Raw genomic sequence first — 23254 nt, forward strand, 5'->3', positions numbered from 1 at the left:
TACACCACTTACCAGAGTAAAATTTTTGGGTTATATATTATGTTCATATTCCCCTTTAGCAGATAATATTAGAGAGTTTTCCAAAGTGAATATACTAATTTATATCCTATCAGTAACAAATAAAAATTTGAGCTTCTTCAAATTTTTGCTAACACTTTGTATTATTGATTTAAAATTTTCAACAATTTCTGTGGGGATAAAACAGTAACATATTGTGGTTTGAATTTAAACCTTTGTGGTAAATATTGAGTTTGAATATATTTTCATATTTTGGACATTTGAAAATACTCTTTTTGTAATGTGCTTATTGAAGTCTGCTTACACATTTCTCTTTCATATTCTCTGTCTTTTTATTATTGATTTTTAGAAGTTCTTTATAAATTCTGGATGTAAGTTCTTTATTAGTACTTTCTAAAGTATCTTCCCCCATTTTATGACTTTGGTTTTACTCTAAAGGGTATGCAATATTTTCTAATCTTTTTTAAAGATATAATAATTGGCCTTTTACTTCTGGATATTTACACTAATTTTCTTTTATAATATTTTAATTGTTTATTGGGATGACATTGGTTAATAAAATTATATATGAATTTAAAGTAATTCAATTCAACAATCCTTTTCTTTACATTTGGCAAATTTTGTGTACTGCTTGCAAAAAGAAAAATATGTTTCTAATCTAAGGTTATAAAGATATATTCCTATTTTTTTATCCTGGAAGCTTTGTTATTTTATCTTACCATTATGATCTATTTTTTATTAATTTTGTGTTTGCCATAAAAGTTAAAGATAATTATACATAACCAATAGTTTTAAAAAAAGTTTTTTTTCATTGAGTTTTATTGACATTTTTATAGTAAATTAGGTGACCATACATGCTTAAGATTATTTCTGGACTTTCTATTCTGTTGTATTTGTCTATTTGTCTGTGTTTGCACTAATAGACACAGGTTATACCAAATCACTTTGAATTAATCTTGATATCTGGTAGCTTAAGTGCTACAACTTTTTTTATGTCCCATTGGATATTCTCTCCTCTCTCCTTCTGCATTTTGTATCAACTTTTTTAGGCAGCCCCTAGTAAGCTGGAGCCTCTGAAGCTTCTAGATCTATAGAGAGGTTTTCTAGATCTATAGAGAAGGTACTAGCAGTTGCCACTAGAATGGTGCACACTTTTGATGGAGGTCACGGTTTAGGAAGCAAGCCAAGCCACCACAGATATGGCTGTGAAATGAGTGATATGTACAGTCTCAGAGACTCTGTACTTTCTAATGATATTCACGTACAATGTAACAAGATAATTTCAATTTTTCCCGAAGAAACGAGAAGCAAATCTTCTCACCTTTCAAAATTAGACTTAGTGTTAGAAAATGCAGTGTAGTCCCCTGTGCTGCAGGGTTGTCCCCTGTGCTGCAGTATAAAGATCACAGAGTGGACCATATGAGTTCGAATCAAATAAATCTGCTATTAAAAAAACAAACTTTCGAGACGTTGGGGAAATTTTAGCATGGACTGTGTTTTGCACATTATAAACATTTTATGAATTGTGTAAGGTGTGATAATGGTATGGTGATTATTTTTTTAAATCCATCCTTATCTGTTGGAAATACATTCTGAAGTATTTATAGTTAAAATAATGTGTTTTCTGGGCATTGCTTTATAATGCTTTAGTGAATGGCAAACACATAAACAATATATGCAAATGAGATACATGAAATAATGTTGATAAAAATGTTGATTTTTTAAAATGGTAATAGCTATCTGGAGATTCATTATCTCATTATTTTTTGAATAATGAGATTCATTATCTCATTATTTTTTGAAAAGTTTCAAAAAATACAAGTAAATGCATGTTATTTCATTTGAAAACTGAATACAAGTAAATGCATGTTATTTCATTTGAAAGAGAAAAATTTACAATAATAAACATAAAAAACATATTTATCCCTTTAATGTAAACATGTAAAAGACTTTTACATGTGTAAGAGTCATCTAATTGAATTTATGAGTTTTCTAGCAATAGGAAAGCCTATGTTTAATTGCATAGCTGCTAACCAATTAGTACCCATTATAAAAGGAAACACACTCTCTTACACATCTGAAGTACAAAATTATGCTATTGGCATCACTATGTCGATAGCCTTATAGAAGATTATAATAAAAAGAGTTGTATTAAAACAAATATATATGAAATAAATATTTTCGTTTAAATGTTTTTTTCTGTCGTATTTTTCCAAAAATGTTTAATTCATACGATGTGATACTACAAATATTTTGAAATATTCAACCTGTACTCTGATGTTGCTATTATTAAAAAAAAGAAGTTTCTATCTCTTTCAGTATATCTCATCTCTTATTAGAGTTATTTCTCATCAATTATTTATTTTATGATGAGCTACGGCCACGCCACGCTGAACAAACCCTATCCCGTCTGATCTCAGAAGCTAATCAGGGTCCGGCCTGGTTAGTACTTCGATGGAAGACCACCTAGGAAGACCAGGTGCTGTAGGCATAAAAAATGAAAAATAAGAGATTGTAAACTGACAGGTTCATTGCAATCTGTGAGGTCAACCAAGGGTTGCCTTGCCTAAAAAAAAAAAATGATGTGGTATTATTATTATTATTATTTATCCCTGGCTTAATTTGTCTATGATAAAAACATTTTATACTACCAATTTTCTTTGTTTTTCAGTAGAGAAGTAATTATTTTACTTTTAATTATTATAATATTAATAATAATTTCTTGAGCATAAAAAGAAAAGATGTTCCTTTGTAGATAATTTGTAATCATGAAAGCTGGGTTCGACGATGGGATTGCAATCATTTTATCACTATTCTATCCTCACTTCTGAGGTTCAGAAATGAAGTATAAAAACAGGGGACAAAAGACAAATGGAAAGAAGTGCTACTTTATTAATGTTTGAGTAGAATTCTAATAGATTGACAGAATTCATAGCTCGGTTAAAAATGCATAAACAGGACCTCTAGTAGCCTTTCACTTGAAATTAAGATTGCCAGCTCCGTAGAACAGGCTATAACATGAAGTAACCAATAAGTCTCACATAGAAGCTGGAAGACAGTGACGGTGTCTGAACCTTGCTCAGAATGGCAAGTTTTGGTAGCATCTATTGAAGATTAAAAAAAAAAAAGAAAAAAATCAAGCATATTACATATATATAAGAAGCAGCACAAAAGAGGATAGAGAATGCATTTCTACCTTTAAGATACAATTAACCCAGTCACTTATTAAAAATGTGCTGCCAATGAAATACCTTTGCTCTAAAAATATTGTGTTTCTCTTTGGTAATTTTAACTTTTTAGTATCTATGCAATACCTTTGATTGCATATTTATGCCAATGGGTTAACTAGCACCTGACTACTATTGCCTACCTCCTACACAAATCATATCTGTATTCCACATGACTCTTGAGTCCTAGATCTTATCCTGATTAATAATTCAACCTTCATCAAAGTTTTCAAAAAACTTTCTCATCATATGTAACTCATCAATGACAGCAAATCAACAATTTATTGAATACCTTATAAGACCTAGTCATTTCTTGGCACTTGAAATAAATTACTTAAAAAAGTGATAACAACTAAAAATGAATAAACATTAAATATTTTTGACTTCACGTAGTTTATGTTCTTGTAGAGGGAGATAGGTAGAATTGTCATTTGAACAAAGAATTGAAAGATATGATAGAAGTAGCCATTGGAAATAGCTGGTGATGGGTATTTTAGGCAATTGCTCAAGGATGGGACATAACCATAGAGTGGGGCCAACCAGCTTGACTGGAACAGAGTGAAAGAGCTGCAGAACAGATGGAGATTAAGTTAAAGAGATAATAAGTACCTTCTAGTCAATTATTATGTTCTATTGTTTTACCTTTCTAAATATCTCTTATACATAGTCTCTCTCTTACATCTCTACTGCCACTATTGCACATAAATTCTCATTATCTTTTGATCAGATTATCATAAGTGTACCCTTATCTTACTCAAGCCTTAACGTAATATGTATTCCATGAGAAGCTACAATGGAGATAATCGTATAATCGTACTCTTATTTTACTCAAGACTTAAAGTAATATATATACAACATAAATCTTTAAATGTGGAAATTAGAAGAAAATATTCTTACTGGCTTCCATGATTCCAGTCTTACTCTCCTAATTGGTCTATCAAATGCCGGTAGAAAATTCCTTCAAGCAAGCAAACCTGACTAATAAAAGTAATGCCAGACTTGATAAAAGTTTTCAAGGCTAATTATAGCCTTGTCCCACCTCTTGTAGGTCTTCTAATGTGTTGTTAAAGCTGCTCCTTCTTTTTTCACCACCTTCTGCCATTGTTGTCTTTCTGTTTTACAACTCCCCCCCACCCCGCCCCCATCTCTTTCTTATTCTCAATCATGTTCATGTCTTCTGTTGAATGGCTTTTTTGTGTGTGTGCTGCCTTTGGTCATCCTTCTTGGCACTGATTAAAAGTCCATTTACTGAAGATAGTTCCACTGTTTCCTTCTTCCTCTGTAATCAAAATTGGTGATACCCTTATTTCCTTTCAAAACACATTGTGTTTTTCTTCACAGTACCAATTATCAGAATTTGTAATTTTACATTTATATTCATTTCTACAATAACTTCATACTAAATAGATATATCTTGGGAACACATCTATTTTGCCTACCCTTTTGATCCTAGAGCCTAACACAGTATTCGTCATAGACATTCATCATAGAGTAAGATTTAAAATATTTTGTTCAAGGAATATTAGATAACATATTGCTAATAACATTCATTTCCTAATTACATAATATGAAATAAGTAGAGTCAGATATGTCGATATATAGATACAAATCAGAATTTTATGAATCATATATTACAGTGCATTGGTAAATTATAAAATTCAGGTTAAGAGCTTTAAAATGACCCAAAAAATAACAAAATTAAGAATGTTTAGGTATAGGTCAAAACCAAGAATGCCAAATACTGTGCCTTTTCCTCACATTTCTCTGTCATTCTCTAAAACTAGAATCCTTGTCTTTTCAAGGGAATGTGTGTGATTATATTTATACCAAAATTAATAGAAAATTAAACAAATACATTAAGAGTAGTATTTGCCAATATTTTTGGTATTTGATTCCGTGTTGATGTAGTGGCTTCTAATCTTTGTTCAAGATTTAAAATGTGTGAGTTCTCTGGGTATCTGCCAAAAGATGCAAGTCACAGAAACCACCAAGAATGTCTTGTAAATAATCAAGTTACCATTAAGCTTTATTGGTTTCCTTAGTAACTTACCTATTCCTAACACTGACAACCAAAGACAGGCTGCTTCTTCTGAAAATGATGATATATTTCATTACTTTCAAAACCTTTTTGTCTCCCTTAATGGCAAAACTCTCCAAGACTTACTGGATACTGACAGTTCATACTATTGCATCTTTCTGAAATATACACTTCATCTATCCATCTTGTTCCAAGATAGCACTGTGCTTCTTTTTTTACAAACGAGTATATTTCCATATATTAAAATTGAAAGTTTCTTTTAACATGATTATTTTTTAGCATTCTATTTATCTTTTCTAAAAAGCTAATAATGAAGTATTTGTTCCTTGTAGATATGTCCTTATCATTGATGGTATGGTATCTTTTTTCTATTAAAAATAAAGACATTTAAAACTCTTCCCTTACAACCTTCTTTTATTAAATTTGCCATTACCTCACCTAATTTTGCTCTTTATTTCATTAATCTGTTGGATCATTTTAACCTTTATATCATTATTGTTTTAACTATAAAGTTATTGGCATTATAAGTGAAATATAGGTTGTTATTACTTTTTATCTTGACCTTATTTAAATACCAGAGTTCAGAGTTTTTTAACATATATGAAGTCTCACAAGTCATATATAGCTCTATACAGATATTTTAGGCATTTTTAGTAAATTGAGAGTATTACAAGGCTTTGTTCTCATGGCATGTTTCAGAGTATGCTTTTTGATGAAAACATTCTTCTTTGGGAAAAGGGGTTTTATGAAAAGTTGCCTGAGAGCATGATGATTGAAAGGTCATAAAATGTGATGACATTCCATATTATATGCTTCTTGTAGCTTGAAATAATTTGCAAGTCCAGATTTCGATGAATACTGACTTAGCATCTAACATTCTATAGGTATTCAAACCCACCTTATTCATGTGTGGATGCTTTGCTTTACTGTCAGAGCTCATGAACTCTATTTTTCCACATATTTTTAGCACTAACCTAAGGCAGAATAAGACAAAGGACCACTAGGAATCAGAAAATAGTGTTGTATTGTACATTCCTTAGAGGGGATGTAGGTTTTCATCTGTGACAGTCACAGACATCTGTATTTAACCTGGTATGTGCCTAAGGCTGACTGCTGGGCAAGGAGTAAGACATGAGCCTTGTCCAAAAAAAAAAAAATTGGTGATAAGACCTTCTTACTGTGTTGTCCATCTTGGAAATTACAATCTTTAATGCAATAGTTAGGCAGAGTCCAACTAGTCTTAATAGTTGTTTATAACAAGGCCAGAATCTAAAGCCAAATTCAGCAATTCTCAAGGGATGCTTAATTACTCACAGGTGATGTTGCTAGGCAACCACTTCACCTTCTGATTCCACTACTTTACCTAAGTGTGGTACTCAGTTTGCTCTATTGTTACTGAATGTTAAAAGAGATGGAGAAGTGCAGTATAAAGCATTTATTTTAAACCAGATGAAAATAGAGTTAGGAAAAGAGACTTTAAAATTCAGTTCTGAATTGAAAGATATGTAAGCGCAGTTTTAAACTTTTCCATTGGTTTGAGAGATTCTTTTCAGTGAACAGAAATTTAGGATAGAATTTCAACAAGAATGGAAGTATTATTTGAAGAAAAAGTGTTATATTTGAAGTGAGAAATGGTTTAGAGCAGATGTGCTAGGGTCAGGAACAATGAGCTGTGCCATTGGACGGACCCAGGAGTTTCCACAGTTGCAGGCCCCTGCTATTTCAATAGACTTGCCAACGACAACGACTCCTAAAGATATTACCTCAAACTTTCTGAAACAAAATTACTGTTCCCGCATTGTCTTTAAATTGCAATAATCAGCTCTTGACCTTAGATTTAGAATCTTGATGTTTTTCTGCCAAGAATTTGCTATTTCTTGTTTAAACCGTGAATAATTGACCCATGATTATGGCCCTGATTTTGCTTTTATAATATACATAAAGTTTCAACACTATTGCTAAGCTGTTTCAACGTGCATTTCCACAAATCAGCTTTCTATTTTCCCATGTCTTCAGGGAAGTTACAGTTTACATTGTTACGGTTTTTTTTTGAAGTGACCTGGATGGAATGGGCTTCCCCAAATACTTGATATCAACAGGAAGGTTCATCCGCTTGCTACACTAGTTGATAACTGCACTTGATTACACCTCTAAATTCCTTCCTTTATAATAGCTAGATCAGCAAATATTAAGGTGGGCCTTGCATATGATGAGCATCTATCCTTTGTGTTATAAAATTAATAAATTATCAATATCTGTTCAATTATTCACTTATTCAGTGACTCAACAAATAGTAATTGTTTACTGGTAGCCAAACACCATTATCATTCCATACAGAGTTTACTATCCACTGGGTTTTAGTCTACCTTTATGCCTCATACCCTGGAAGATAATGTTGCTGCTCATTTCTTGTTGATCTTTAGATCTTTTGTTTTTTAACCAAGATACAATATTATTTTTCTGTGCTAACCAAAGCAAAATGGTGAACTAATGTATAAGAGACTCTCTCTAAACTTCTAACTAATGGATTTATCAGATTATCCAATGTCTCTTTTTTAATGTAAAACATTCTGTGCTATGTCCATTGCATGCTGAAGATTCGTGATCAGTAAGTTTACAAGATACACAGCTATCCATATCTACACCTACCAGCTGAGATGTATGTTTACCAAAAATCAAAACTTGCTATTATTTACACTCTGTTTATACACATTGCATTCAGTATTGAAATTACATGATAGGATAAAATGCACTTAAAATAATAATATAATGTCAAAAAATGGTTATATTTTCCTATGGGAAAAAATATGATTTATATTGTCATGATCTAAAAAAAGACCAAGAAAGAATTGTGCAATACTTATAAAAGACTAACAAATCAAAACCATCTAAAAAGAACCTGTGCTAGGATTTTCTTGAATGTCTCTGAATGTAAAATCTACATTAAAAAAATAGAAATGGTATAGCTAAGACTTTTTGCTGAAAGTCTTACATTGTTATAATGTGTGGTAACTATTCATCTATAAATTCTTATATTAGAATTTGAAGTTAAATTATAAGCAAAAAACATTCATTTCTAAATAATTTTCAATTAACCCAAACTGCAAAAATAACCATTCTGAAGGGTACAATTGATAGAAAAGTATATTTAAGACTTAATTTTAAGTAGGCTGCTTAATCTGGTTTTAAAAAATAAGCAAATAGTCATCAAATAAATTTGAAACCCTACATGGGGCATTCTTCTCTTAGCTATGCACCATTTATATCGGTTGTTATGAAGAGTTTTAAAATAAAGAAAACTCTGATTTTGTTTATAACACAGTATTCTCCGTCAGTTTTGACCATGGTTCTTGGTTTTACATAAAAAACTGATAACATCCCAAGAACTAATGACTGTGAAACATAGTTTTAGAAATATGAGCTACAAAATGCCTCTTGTATTTATCTATAAATTTTAGTAGTCTATGAGAAATTCATCCACATCACTGTGGATTACATACATCAGTTGTAAATAAAAATGTGTTGCTGAAGTAATGATTCTAAAAGTCACCATATACTATTAAGAACACTCTTTACAAAATGAAAATCTCAAAACATCCAAGATTTCTCTAAATAAGATTACACACTGAGCAGTTACTGCATGGAGAACGTATGTTTTTAAAGCCCAATTTTAAATATTTGGGTCTATTCCATTCCCCAGTTTTTTAATTTAAAAAGTATAGTAAAAAATGGTAGTAAGAACAGAGAAAATATATATACTTTGTATTCTTTTTACAATGTCTAAATCTAGGAAGATTTTATTGTAAAAAGGCGTGACAATTTTTAATTTTTTTCAGTAACTCAAAATGCTTTAGGTAGGATTTACGATATTAGGAGTAAATTTAAATGAGGCTTTACCATATAAAGCAATAAGAGAAGAATGCGGATCAGTGTGGTCAGACAGGGATCAACCAGGATCATCAATCTTTTCACCTTTCTCTGTATGCAAATGTAATTAATAAATGTAATGTGAACCAGAATAAAGATATGTCTTTTACACTATAAATGTTACATTATCAGTATTCAACAAAGAGAATATAAATATGTCTACTCTTATGTCAGGCAGATCCGGATTTGATGTAAAGTGCTTGCCAGAACATACATCCACTTGAACATAACTATAGCTGCTGTCACATAATTCATATTCTTAATGCAGGACTTGGCACAGGTAGATTTTTTGTTGAAGAGAAAGGGGGGCAGATCTTGCATTCTAGGCAATAGCTTTTTAATAAATAGTATAAGGTGAACTATTCATTGCATTATGGTCCATCATTTAAAAATCCAGGAAAAACAGGCACTGTCATCAACATAAGACATTGTAGAGCTTTCATTTATTTGGCAACAAGTGCAATTAATAGGATTAGTCATATTAGTACACATATTTCAGATTAAAGCTAATTTTTTGTATCCATGTGTACATATATATGTGTGTATACATATATAACATACGTACACATGTTCACATGATTGATATCTTTTGTCTCACATTTAGGATTATAGTTTGGGTAGAAATTTAACAAATACTATTTTAGTGTTTAAGCTCTCAGCACTGCTAAATCTGATTAAAGTTAACACAAGAAAAGTGATCTATATAGCAAAATTGCCTATGTACAAGAAGCCAGGAAAGATCAAAGACTCTCATAGCTTCGGGAATAGAAGAGTTTTCCTAAATGTAAGACATTTTAGAGGTCTCAGAGAATGAGTCCATGAATTTAAGCTTTAGTTTTCCATCAGTTATATGAACAATTTACTCTATTGGTGTCCGTTTCAGCTTTCCTAACAGGTGATTTATTCTTTTTTACTTTTATAACTTTTCATTCCTCATAGGTACTCTATTCTTAGCTTGTTTATTTTTTTGTTTTTTGGTTTTTTTTGGTTGTTTGTTTGTTTTTGTTTTATTGTAACCAGCTAAAATTGACACATGGTATCTTCTAGCTCACAGATGTTTTTCACTTTCAACTCCTGCTGTCTGATTAACTTTATATTTCTTAATCCATCTTCCTGAGACTAAAAAACTATAATATTCCAACTATGTTTTCACAGGGTACAATATCATAATGACTAAACATCCTAATTCAGCTTGGGTCACCTGTTTTACTGATGTTCAATCATCTTTAATTGTGAGATGCAGGTCCTGTGGCTTGTAGAGATGACCCCATATGAAGATAATAAGTAAGGGGACTGGAATCACAGAGAACTCTTCACGGTGTGTCAGGATCCATGATTAGCACATGAACTATAAAGTTTAATTATGTTCTGCTGTAATTATATTTTGAAGTTAATGCTTTAGTTTGTCTATATTTATTAACTAAACTATGGTGACTTGCTATGCAAATACATATTGGATGCTCCTCCTGGAAATATAGATGCAGAGAAAAAAAGAACTATGTAAGTCTCTGTACATATTTTATTATGAGATATTCTTTTGTTATTTGTACTGTAACATTTAAAATTCTTTATATTTAATACTTATTAGATATAATAGAATATTTATGAAGTATATAAGTGTAGGTTAAATGAATTAAAACAAGTAATACCTATATATCTTAGAGGTTTTTTTTTGAAGTATCCACTTTGAATCTGTCGGCACTTGTGAGCATTTCTTTGATTCCATTCTCTCTCTCTCACCTAAGAAGTGAGCAATATTCTGTGTTCTTAAAATTTAATATTTTTCTTATTTTTCTTTACAGATTTGTCATATATTTCATATACAGACATAATATATTCTAGATTTTTGTTCTCTACAAAATTATTTGGAACCATAGTACATATATATTTTTATGCCTTGCTTTTGCATTTAACATTATGTGTCTGAAATATATGTATGTTATTGCGTGTAGTTGTAGTTTACACATATCCACTGCTGGCATTCCATAGGATGAATAAAACAAGAACTTTACTCATCTATTCTGATATTGATGGACATTTGGTTAGGTTTCCATGTTTTGCTATCACAAAGAATTCTGCTATAGTCTTGTCTTGGTATCAATCTTTTCCTGGATATGTGCAAAATTTTCTCGACTTTGCAAACTCAGAAATGGAATTGCTAAGTTTTAAGTATGTACATTGTAAAACTTACTATATAAAGTGAATTTCAAAGTGTAACAAAGGGAGGGCATTTAAAAGGTAACAAATTTCTTCCAAACTATATAAATTAATCGTGATTTTTCATGTGCCATCTATTTTTATTTTTTGTGCAAGGCTGATAAAATATTTTATATTTCTATTCATAAATGGGTTTTGTCCTCTAGGTTTATTTTGGTTCATTCCAGTGACAAATTATGAATGCTACCATGACCTGACTGAATTTCATTGCATTTTGATTTACATAGACCCACATAAGTTCAGCACTGAGTAGACAATTCAAAATTGCACAGTATATTTTTTGCACAATATATTTTTTATTACCCAAAGTTGAAAAAAAAAGTCATTTTTTTCTAGGCAGGTAAAGTGAATAGTGATCTATTTAAAGCATATGCCTCATGTCTACTATAATCTCAAATTTATTAGACATTTGCTATCCTTACTACCCGGTAGTTTCAGGTAATAACCAAAAGAGAAATTTTTGGTTTTTTGCCTTTCTTTGTTGAGTTGGTGGGTTAAATAGACACAATTTCCTGGGTCTCAGATAGACTCAGAAAATTTATAACATCTGAGGATTCATCATTTAGTAAAGTCCTTAGATGATTTCAATGTACCTAACTGTTGCAACAACCATGGTCATTTTGGCTCAATTGTTCTTATTCAAAAAAATTTGTAGCTTTTTAAAGAAAATGAATCCTGGTAACTAAACATGATAAATTTAGCTTTTAAAAGATTAATTTTAATGGTTAAATTTATGATGTATAAATTGATTAAGTGATGGTTTTTCTTTTCTTTTAATTTTTAAAAAAAAATTGTTTATACCAGAGGAAAACTAATATATTATTGTGAGCCATATTATCAAAGAACTTGGCCATCTGGTTTTCTAGCAGATGGTAAATATTTAATAAGGGAATGCCCCATACAGTCTCTAGTTATTAAATATAAGCCATTACCTTTTTTCAATATCCTCCCTGCTCAGTCTCAGTGCTAGTGTCTAGGCAGTTTGCTGTGACACAGACAAAAAAAATTTAATACTGTTATTTGCATGTAAAATTCAGGAAGATGTATTCCAGAGTAAGATAATTTCATTAGCTAAACAAGATGTTAAATGCACAGTGACTTGACTTGGGAATTGGATTATTTTTCTTTGCATGTCAAAAACTTGTTCAAATGTGATCCATTAGTTAAAATGAACATGGCTAAATTCCAAATTATTTTTTCTCTACTATCAGCTAATCCAAAACATGCTGGCAATAGAGTGACCCATTTTAAGAATGCTCTATCCTTCTAAATAATAATAAATTATGGTAAGGTTTTTCTCAAGGAAAAAAGATGTATTTTAGCACTTAAATCTCCAGTGCAAGACAATGGCTTGTCTTTCTTTCAAGTTCCATTTAATAATTAATTGATAAATGCTGAGGAAACAAGACTGGACCACGCTCCTGATTGTGCTGGAATACCAGAAATAAGATTTTTCTAAGTATAAATGTCCATAGAAGAGAGAGATTTCTGACAAGTCTTCGAAGATTTAGTATGTATACAAATTGGATGTTTTCCGCAATGCATTCAACATTATTAAAATATTCTTAACTACAAAGAACACTGCAGGTGATAAACAATAGCTAATAAAAAAGGTGATAGTGTGATAAATTGTTTATTTCAAGTATATTAGGCAAAGTATTAGAGGAAGCATGAGGAGATTAAGTTAGGACTTGGCCTTACTGATGACCTGCCTCTGCTTCTTAGCGAATCACTGTACGTGAATATTTCTTTAGGTGGAAAATGATGGAAAGATAAGATGATATTTTATGGTTTATTTTCTTTATTCAACAACTAGTTTTTATTTATTTAAATTTGTTAAATAAAATACATTTTACTTTATCCTGTCTATGTCAACATAAAAAATAATTAATTAATTAATTAAAAAATACATTTGACTTATAATGTATAATTTAAGGTGTATAACATTGATTTAATACATGTACATATTTTAATATGATTGTCACTGTAGAGATAGTTAGCATCCCTATCACATCACATAATTATCCTTTCTTTGTTCAACAAGTATTTTTTAATTGATCATGTCTATCAGGAAGATCTTGTTTGTTTCTCATACAAATTTCTCTGGGAAAATGCTACAAAATTGCTCCATCACGGCCAAAAACTAAGGATTTTTTTTTTGCTTGAGAAATAATAATATGCCTTTTGCTAATGCACCTTATAATACTTCTTATCTTGGAAAAATGTATATCTTTTTAATTTTTTTATTGCCTCTAATTTGGAGTTACATTCCATGGAAACTGGAGTTTTTCAGCACAACACCTGCAGATTCTAATTTTCTTGAATAGGACCTAAGTGGAAATCTGTGTCATTTCAATTTGTCCATTCTCATCTTGTAACCTAGCACTTCTAGGAGTGTCTGTACCATACTAACTTCACTCCTGAATCTAATAAATAGTACTCGAGGAAACATGTATCCACTGAGAGTGTTTACTTTTTATATAATTATAACTTATTCTAAGTAATTATACTTAATAATATAGAAATACTATTTTATGGCTTTCATTAGTATTTCATAAGTATCACTTCAAATGAATTAAACTTCCCTTTGAAATAATGGCATACTCATTTGAAACTATTACAGTGATGGATTGTTTGCATATCACAAACTGATCAATCAAACCAAAATTTTTAGGCAGTAGAAATTGACAGTTACTATTTAGATTTATCATGTTTTCATAATTTTTAGTTATTACTATGAGTAGAAAATTAAGTTCAGAGTCAATTAGCTTTTGAAGTGGTGGGAAATCTATAAGAATAATCCTTTAGAGAAGACCATTGTGGGAGATTTCATTAATGAGTTTTGCATATCTACTAAAAAAGAAATCTCCATTATCTCAAATTTTCCACATACCACAACATGGTAATTCACGATTTTCTTCCTTTCTTTTTCTTTAAATGATAAGTAAATATGACTCCAAAGTAATATGTGAATAAATAAAATAGAATCTGTGGGTAACCTACTTTAAATAACTCAGTGAGTTTGGTATCAACTGTCAAGTCTTAGTTTTCTTTCATCAATAATTAAACTTCAAAATTTCTTATTTTGTTAAATTTGTTTAAAAAAAATCCCAACAAATTGAATTAGCAATTTTCAATATGTACAATATAATCTAAAAGAGATATCTTGCAAATAAAAGTGATATAAACCTGGCCTAACAATTATATCATCCCACTGTCACTGGGATTAAACATAACTTGGGGCCTGATTGTGGCAAAAACAAAAGGAACATCTCTTAATGTCTGGTATTTGCATTTTCCCCCCAGGATCACTCCTGTTCTCTTTTTTAATAAAAACAAAACTGCTCAGTCTGTCATGTAATTAGTCTCTTAATATGTAGTACCCATAACTTGTTTCCCATATTTGTTTTTGATGTATCCTAAAGGAAAACCTCATCAATTTTAATGTTATTTGAGGAACCCCACGTTTGTGTCTCTCTGTAACATTTATATATTTAAATCAGATAAACACAATGTTTTGGCAATTTATTTTAAGATATCATCTTAATACAAATGACACATAATAAGAAAATATGTTTAGTTTAAAATATGTCCATATGGCAAAAATCAATGTCAAAATTGGTGACATTGACATTAGAGAGTGTTTTTATGGATCTAATAGATGCAACCTCTCCAAAAAGATAACATAATAGTTTGGTATTTTATATGCTCAAAGTCAAAGCATAGTTGTTACTTTTCTAAGATCTATCAATAAAAATAAACAAGAAAACTTGCCAGAATATCATGTAAAGTGGCAGTAAATTTCTGCTTATTGAAACTGTCTTTCTTGAGGCAGCAGGGGGCCTTATTTAAGTACGTGTAAAGATCAGTGCTGGAAATGACAACAAAAGCAGAAGCTTCGTATGAACTATGAGGCAAAATGTGATGGAATTTGTCATTTTTTTGTTTGAAACAATATAAAAAGTGATATTCACATATTAATATATATTTTGTTAATTGTATTAAGATAGTAGAAAGGGTAATGAAATTATTTAAAAACACACAAACTGAAGTTATTATCTATCGAAGTTATTGATCTCTATTTACTTTAAACTTGGAGTGTCATCTAAGTGAATGTCAGAAAAATAACAAATCAGCATATTTCTCACAAATACATATTAAAAGAAGACCAGAGAATTCATTTGTTTTCACATAATTTTAGTATTCATATACACATGTAAGTATCACCCTAGAGTGCTTAAGTATTATATAGAATATTGGAAGCTATAAAGTGAATACAGGAGAGTTGAGTGGAAAGCTATTAAAAATGACTATCTTAAATTATAAGTAAAGGAGGGAGGTTAGATAAGAAATGGAAAAACTAAAAATAAACAGCTGTGTAAAAAAATGTATTTTGCAAAATTATAAAAAATTGAAAAGGGAAGGAATTGGAAATTTGATTAGCACTAGATAGAAATTTTAGAGGGAAAAAAAAAGTCCTTACAGAAGGATATTTATAGTATCTCTAACCTAAGGAGGAACATGACATAGAACTAATGGATTAGACAACTGATTTTAGTGCAGACTTCACAAAATGTGGTTTGCATAGAATTGCTATTGGAAGATATAAAATTAGTATTATCATGAAGAGTTGACACTATAGACATAAAAAGGAGGGAGACAATAATCTTTTCATCTATGATCAAATAAAAAGAATAATTCCATAGGATGACATATTTGTAATTTCCCGTCAAATTATTTAAAAATAGATTATAGCATGTTAGGAAAAAGTGCTTTGAGGTTACTGCCTAAAAGGACCACAACAAGATTTCTAAAGGTGATTCAAGACTTTAATATAAGAATTTGAAACATGATTATAGTGGCTGCAGATTCTGCTTTTCAAAGTGACTATTTTTGATTTTATAGGTGTGTTGAGGCTTTCTTTAATTCATTCATCAAGGCAAATGATCCATGATTTTCTTAAATCAGTAAATGTGCTCAAATAAGAAAGAATAATTCAAAAGGCTATTGATCAGGAAACCAGGAAGACAGGGCTGTCCATTTATTTCATGTAAGCTGGTCATTTAATGTTGTTTAGAATGTCAGCAAGCATCAGTGATGACTTGACATATCTGGTTATGTGGAAGTTGGTGAACATAGGAACTAATAATATATGCAAATGTTAATAAGTATTTTATTGATGGTTGAAAAAGAAATTCTTTTAATATGAGAAAAATAAAAAAAATTATTATTTATTATAATCTAAGCATTAGAAAGATCCTTTGGCCCATGGTAATAATCAAATTCAATCACTGACTGGGAAATATGAAACAAAAATACCAGGACAAATTATTTTAGATACATAAAATAGATTTCTTTAATTTTCATACATGAGTGCAATAGCCATTAACTATACATCAATATATCAAGCTTAAATTTTGTGGCACAATTTAATTCTATAACAGACAGCAAATTAGGGAAGACAGTGGTATCAGAAAGAAAGCTGTGACTAATCCTTTGTTGAATCTTCCGGTTCAGATCCTGCTTTCAATAACCGTATTTATTATTTTAAAAAAATTATTTGCTGTTTTTCAAGTGTGCTTTGTTTCCAAATCTGTTAGGTTACATTTTATTGTGTCTGAAACCTGAAAGCATCTTAAAGCTTATCTTGTAATTTTTTTGTAATTAGAATTGTTTTATAATCTTTGCCTAATAATTTCAAATTTCAAATTTTTGTGGGCTTCTTTCTACTACTTTTAATTCTGCTTGCTTTTATAAGCAGACAAGGTGCCTTGTCTGTTAAGGTGCTTATCTGCCTACCACTCATTATTTTTAGATATTCTTTGCCTCAGATCATTTTTTTTTAATTTACCCATTAAAGAAAATTTCTTTTTGCCTTTACCAGTGCCTAGGGTGCTACTATGGTACGACATACCATTAAATTCATAGCTTTAAGCACTTGTAGCTCCAGATGATCTGAGTCTAAAGTATGCTTTTGTCCTGTCCTTTTCCCCACAATCTGATCAAAGCCAATCTTCTCTAAAATCCTCTGGAAAATATTATTTTATAATAATACCAAGATTGTGGCACCTGGTGCCCCAGATCAATGTGGAAGCACCTCCTCTTAACTTCCTCATCTTATGCAGTGATTGAATTTGATTATTACCTGCTGGCCCTTGACTTCTATTCCGAGACTGTGTAAAGCGACCAAAGTCAAAATCAAATTGGGAATATCGAACTTCTTTGGGACAAATGTGGGTTCAGTCATGTAGTACTGAGTGTAGCATTCTGGGCTCACTTTTTCTCCTAGGGTATCCTGTCATCTTCAAACTAGAGTGTCAGTTCTTTGATATATTTAAGGAGAATTTATAGAAAAAAAAAATTTTGCCCAGTACTTTTAGTAATTTTTGGCTATTGCTGAAAATGAAAATGTAATATATAGACCTTGTTTCAATGCTGTGCATCCAAGGTATTTTTCCTTCTCAATGCAGAGGCCATAACATTTTTATATAGCATAGTGATAAGTGAACAATCTGCCTGACACATAGGTAAAATTAAATGACCTTAATTATTTACTATTTTGCATCACATTATACAATGAAATATTTTTAATTTCTATTTTACATCTTAACCCTGAGGTTTCACTAGAATATTTTTTCCTTTTTTTCCTTCCTTACCTTAGAATGCCATTTGACTCTACATTTGTTTCTATCAGTTGTACTATATGGATCTTAAATGGTCCTAGTCATTTTCTGATGATGTCATCCTTCTTATCTTCAGCTTCTAATTGGTTGCTGAAAGACATACAGATTTCTTTTTTAACTCAAAACTACGAGTTAGAACATAATTGATTCTACTTTCCATGACTCTATTATCCGAACAGTAGAGATACACCTTGTTAGATTCCTACTTCTATGCATTTATTTCTTGATAATGCTCTCTCAAATTTTAATTATATATTTTTATTGAAATACTCACCTACTGTTAGAGCCCAAACATCATATTCTACATGCACGTTTCACTAACTATTTCAACTCTGAGTGATATCACATTCCTGTGATCTCACTTTTATTTAGATATTTTAATATTTAGTTACCTTTTCTTCCAAGCATTTGAAAATATTTTCTAATCCCTGTTCCTTTTCCTCACCTTTGATAATGCCCATTATTCTTATGTTTCCTCTCCTGATGTTATCAGCTAGTTCTTGAATTTCTCTTTATTGTTTATTCTTCGGTTTCTCTCTTCTTCCTTCTGATTCTAAATTTCTGTCTTCGATATCAGTGATCCTTTCCTCCATTTGGTCGACTCTATTTCCCAAGCTTGCTATTTCATTTTTCAGCTCTTACAGTGTGTGTGTGTGTGTGTGTGTGTGTGTGTGTGTGTGTGTGTGTGTGTGTTTATCTCCAGAAGATCTATTCTGTTCTCTTTGAAAGTTTTAATCTCCTTGCTCTGTTCATCTAGTTGTTTTTTCAATTCCTGAAATTATTGATTTGAGTTGTTTTGGATCTCATTGAGTTTTTTCAGAAGTACCATCCTGAATTTTCTGTCATTTAAGTTACATATTTCTATGTCTCTAAGTTTATTTTCTGGAGATTTTTCTCTTTTTTTTCTGAGAAGCCTTGTCTCCTTGGTTGTTCATGGTGGTGAATGGACTATTTCTCTGCCTGGGCATTAATGGAAGTGTATTCTACTGTTTTTCCAGAAAGAAGATTTATTATATAAAGGTCTCTCTTTAGCCTGTTGCAAAGAAGATGCTTTTCTTTTGGTTTTTAGTAGATGGCGTCTAAGCCTCTTGGATCCCTGCTTTATATAAAATCTTAATGATGCTTTTTAAATTTCCTTGGAGATATTTAATCATGCTCGCTACCTTTAGTTTCAGTCCCTGTTAGTGTCAGCAACAGTCTTGGCAGTGTTTGTTCAGATTCCCCTGGGGCTCTGCAGTGATTGGTCTCGGGTGGGGGGTGGGTGAGGGCCTTCTGAGTTGGGGATTGGGGGCTGCAACCCAGCCTCAGTTTTGCAGCCATGGCTGGCAAAAATCAACTGTTGTTCCTCTGTGGTCCCGTCTTGCTTCTTTGCTTTTTGCCCTGATGACTTTCCCAGGCAAGGCTGTTCGCGGAACTCGCCACAGGAACTCACCGCTCCTTCTCCCCTCCCCCTCCTCCTACAGGGAGCTCTGGCGGCTGCCAGAGGCAGCCTCTTTATTACTCCTGGTCCACTGCCCGACACCCGGGGTTCTGACCTGGTAGCTTTTATGCTCAGACCCTACGCTCGGATGTGCTGGTGTGCAATTTGGGAGTTTTTTGTTGAGTTTTAGATGTTCAGCTTATTGTTGTTTCAAGGGGAGAGATCTGGGGACATCTCTCACTCTGCCATGTTTCAAGAAATATTGTTTTAAATACTGTTTTCTTTACTGGAGCTGTAGAGAAGGGAAATATAGTATGCCACATTACTCAATGTTGTTTGACACAGAATGCATTTCATGCAGTGTTTTGTAGGGACCACACATTTGAAAAATATGTGACCTGTGGATTTTCTAAAAAATAGATATAAGAAGCATTTATTAAGTTTAATCAGTTGAAGTTATAGGAACAAAATGTTGAGAAAAACAAAGCATAAGGAAATAACAGGATCAACGCTGGAGTTACAGGAAAAGAAAGGTGAAAAAGAGAAAAGAAAAACAAACAGGAAAAATTAAAGAAATAATAAAATAAAACTTCCTAGAACTGAGAGAAATTACAAATTGAAGTAGCCTACCAAGTTCTCAGAATTATGAATGGACAAAATCTCTCACCCAGATGCTACATTTTCAAAGGACAAATTATAAGCAGAAAAAGTTTAATGATTTTCTGTGTGTGGGTGAGGGATACGATGCTCTCGTATAAGAGGAATAAAAATAATAGTATTAGATTTGTCAAAGTCAATTATAGATACTAAGAGACAAGGGAGAAATGTTTGTTTGTTTTCAAATTTCTGAGGAGAAATTAGTTCTATACTAGAATTCAATACTCAACCAGATTATCAATTATTTCTGAGAACAGAATAAAACTATGTTTTAGAGATAAAAGGAAAAATAGACAATATATTTCCCATGAGTTCTTTGGGAAGCACATACAAACTTACTTTTGCAATAAGAATATCAACACTCTCATCATCACCATCACCAACATAAACAACCAAAGGGAAAAGAAAGAGAACAGTGGACAAAAAAGTGTAGTGCCATCCTATGTCCAAACTTGATGCCATTACAGTAGCATTGCTAAAAAGCTAGTAGACTTGGGGGAAAGGTTGGATGTGGGCAGAAATGTCTAAGGAAAATAGTTTTGTAGAGAGAGACTTTTGAAAAATAGTTAAGCTGTATAGTTACCAAAACACACAAGTAAGAAGAATTAATAATGAGAGATCTGCTATGCAACTTTGTGCCTCTATGTAATGATACTATGTCATATGCTTAAAAATTTGTTAAAAGGGTAGATCTCATATGTAGCATTTTTACTACAATAAAATAAAATTTTAAAAAGTTAATGGATAGGAAACAACAATATGGAATTTTCATTATTGAATAATGTTTGGCACAACATTGACCAATAATTTCAAAGTGGTGAAAATTTTAATTAATAATTAAAATTTTATGATAAAATTATTTCCACAAGGTATTGTGATCGACTTTACTTCTTGTAATTGAAACTTAGTAATTGAAACTCAAACTGAGCCCCAAACTGAAAACAGGGTGGTTTCAAGTAACAAATATTTCTGGTCCAGGCACCATGTCCAGGATTCAGTAGAAATAAATCAATTCAAACCAATTTTAATACCAAGAAACATTAAAAATAACACTTCATATTTGAAAACATAAGGCTCAAGTAAAAGTGGATCCTCATAGTCTACAATTATTCATTGAGGAAGACATGCAGCATTGAGGAAGATGTGCAGCTGCTTTTTTTTATCTTCCTCCCCAAGAGGGAGCGAGCTTCTTCTCCATAATGCCAAGGAATATGGTGGTGCTGTGAGGATGTTGAATGATGGTGTAAGGATCTTAATTGTCACAAAAGAAAATGCATAGATAATGTCTAAAGTTGAGAAAATATTATTAACTATAAAATTTTAAAGTGGTGAGAGAACTAACTGTAGAAAGAACTTCAGAAGGTATAGGTGGTTGCCTGAGGTTCGGAGTATAGGACTGACGGGTAAGACTGGTAAGATGAGCAGCAGGTTAGTACTTTTGCTTTTATTTGTCATTCAATATTATTTATCTATATGTACATATTACTATAACAAACATATACATATGTTTGTATATGTTTAAAAGGATATATTTATAGAGAATATTATAGAAAGAAAATGAGCTACCAATTAAAGAAGCAAAGTCTTAGAGGCAAATTCATTCTTGAGAACAATTTTTTAAAACTATAGTGACAAAAATGAGCTTTACAAAGTACAACTTCTATTCTTAATCTTCGTAATTACAGAAAGTAGCTTTCTTAGTATACCCATATTAAGACTGACTGCAGAAGACTATTTCTGGCTACTAAGTTTATAAAACCCAGTAATATATAAAGCTGGATGTCACATCTTCTCATTTAAATTTAATAATATAATCATTCATTGTATTTGCACAAGTAAAAACACACATACATATTCAATATTTAGTTTTGAAATAATTTTATATCTATTAATTTTAAATCTTCAGCCAAGAGTGGTATTTGAAGAAGAGACCTCAGGGAATACTCTGTAAAAACAAGAGACCTAAACATGCAATTGTAAATGTTAGTCAACCAAGAAAGAAAAAGATGAACATAACATTTTTAAATTGTTGTCTTATCTCCTATCAATCCACTAACATATGAATGAGTCTTTCCACTTTACTAAAATTCAGTTTCTGAATCATACTCTGATATTTTTCATCATCCTAAATAATGTCAATTTAAATAATATGATAGTGGCAATGTAAGTACCTGATTTGTCTGAATTATGAAACATGATCTTTGCCAAAAATGATAAAGCAGTACACATTCAGTTTCAGTTGTGAAAGCTACTGCAGTTCCTAGGTTACAAGCAACCCTTTCTTAAGCTAAAAATAGCACCAACTGAGTACAAGATCACTTATAGACTTGAAATCTCTTTGTAATAATTTAAAAAATTACTTTGTACAAGCTGAAAATATAATAGATGCCATTCTCAATGTCATTTTAAAATAGTATTTTCTTTAAAGATTTTTACATTCTTGTATAATGGCATTCATAAATATTTAGAGTCCCTTAAAGAACTGACAATTGCTCTATCTGCAAAAATACTATAAGTTATATTTATGGAAAAACAGATGTTTTATCTCTGAATATTTGATAAATTTCAAACAGCAAACCATCACCTGACAAAGTACATACATATAAAGATAGAGTACTTTAGCTTAACATGTAGCACAGATAGATGCTAGATTCATATGCTTTAAGACTACAGGAACAGGATCTCGTTTCGATTGTTACACTCTGTAGTCATACTTTTAGTTTAGTTTCAATATCTCAAGCTAATATGAAATTATTCAATTTGTCGATTTTATTATGGAATAATTAGAAATTAACATTTCAAAAAAGGAGTAGGAGAAGTGAATTACTATTTACTCCAAGTGATATTGGGTGAACTGACATGGTCTGAAAGTATAACAAAAGTATTATTTACATAAATGTGTGTGGCTGTGTTCTTTTGGATATTTATTATTTATACTAATTTGTAGTTTATATAAACTATTTTCTCTATATATAAACCTTTAATATCTTTATCTGGCATAAAAGTATATCTTAGTATGTGTTTATGTTACACAAATGTCAGTAAAAACATAAAAATGTTTTAAAGT

General features: G+C 31.2%; 1 pseudogene; it reads left to right on the plus strand.

Annotated features, from left to right (window-relative positions):
- Positions 1-2390: 2390 nt before the first annotated feature.
- LOC112470852 lies at positions 2391-2509 on the plus strand (annotated as a pseudogene).
- Positions 2510-23254: the final 20745 nt, after the last annotated feature.

This window comes from Pteropus alecto, unplaced genomic scaffold (assembly GCF_000325575.1).
Source record: "Pteropus alecto unplaced genomic scaffold, ASM32557v1 scaffold3, whole genome shotgun sequence".
Classification (NCBI taxonomy): Eukaryota; Metazoa; Chordata; class Mammalia; order Chiroptera; family Pteropodidae; genus Pteropus; species Pteropus alecto.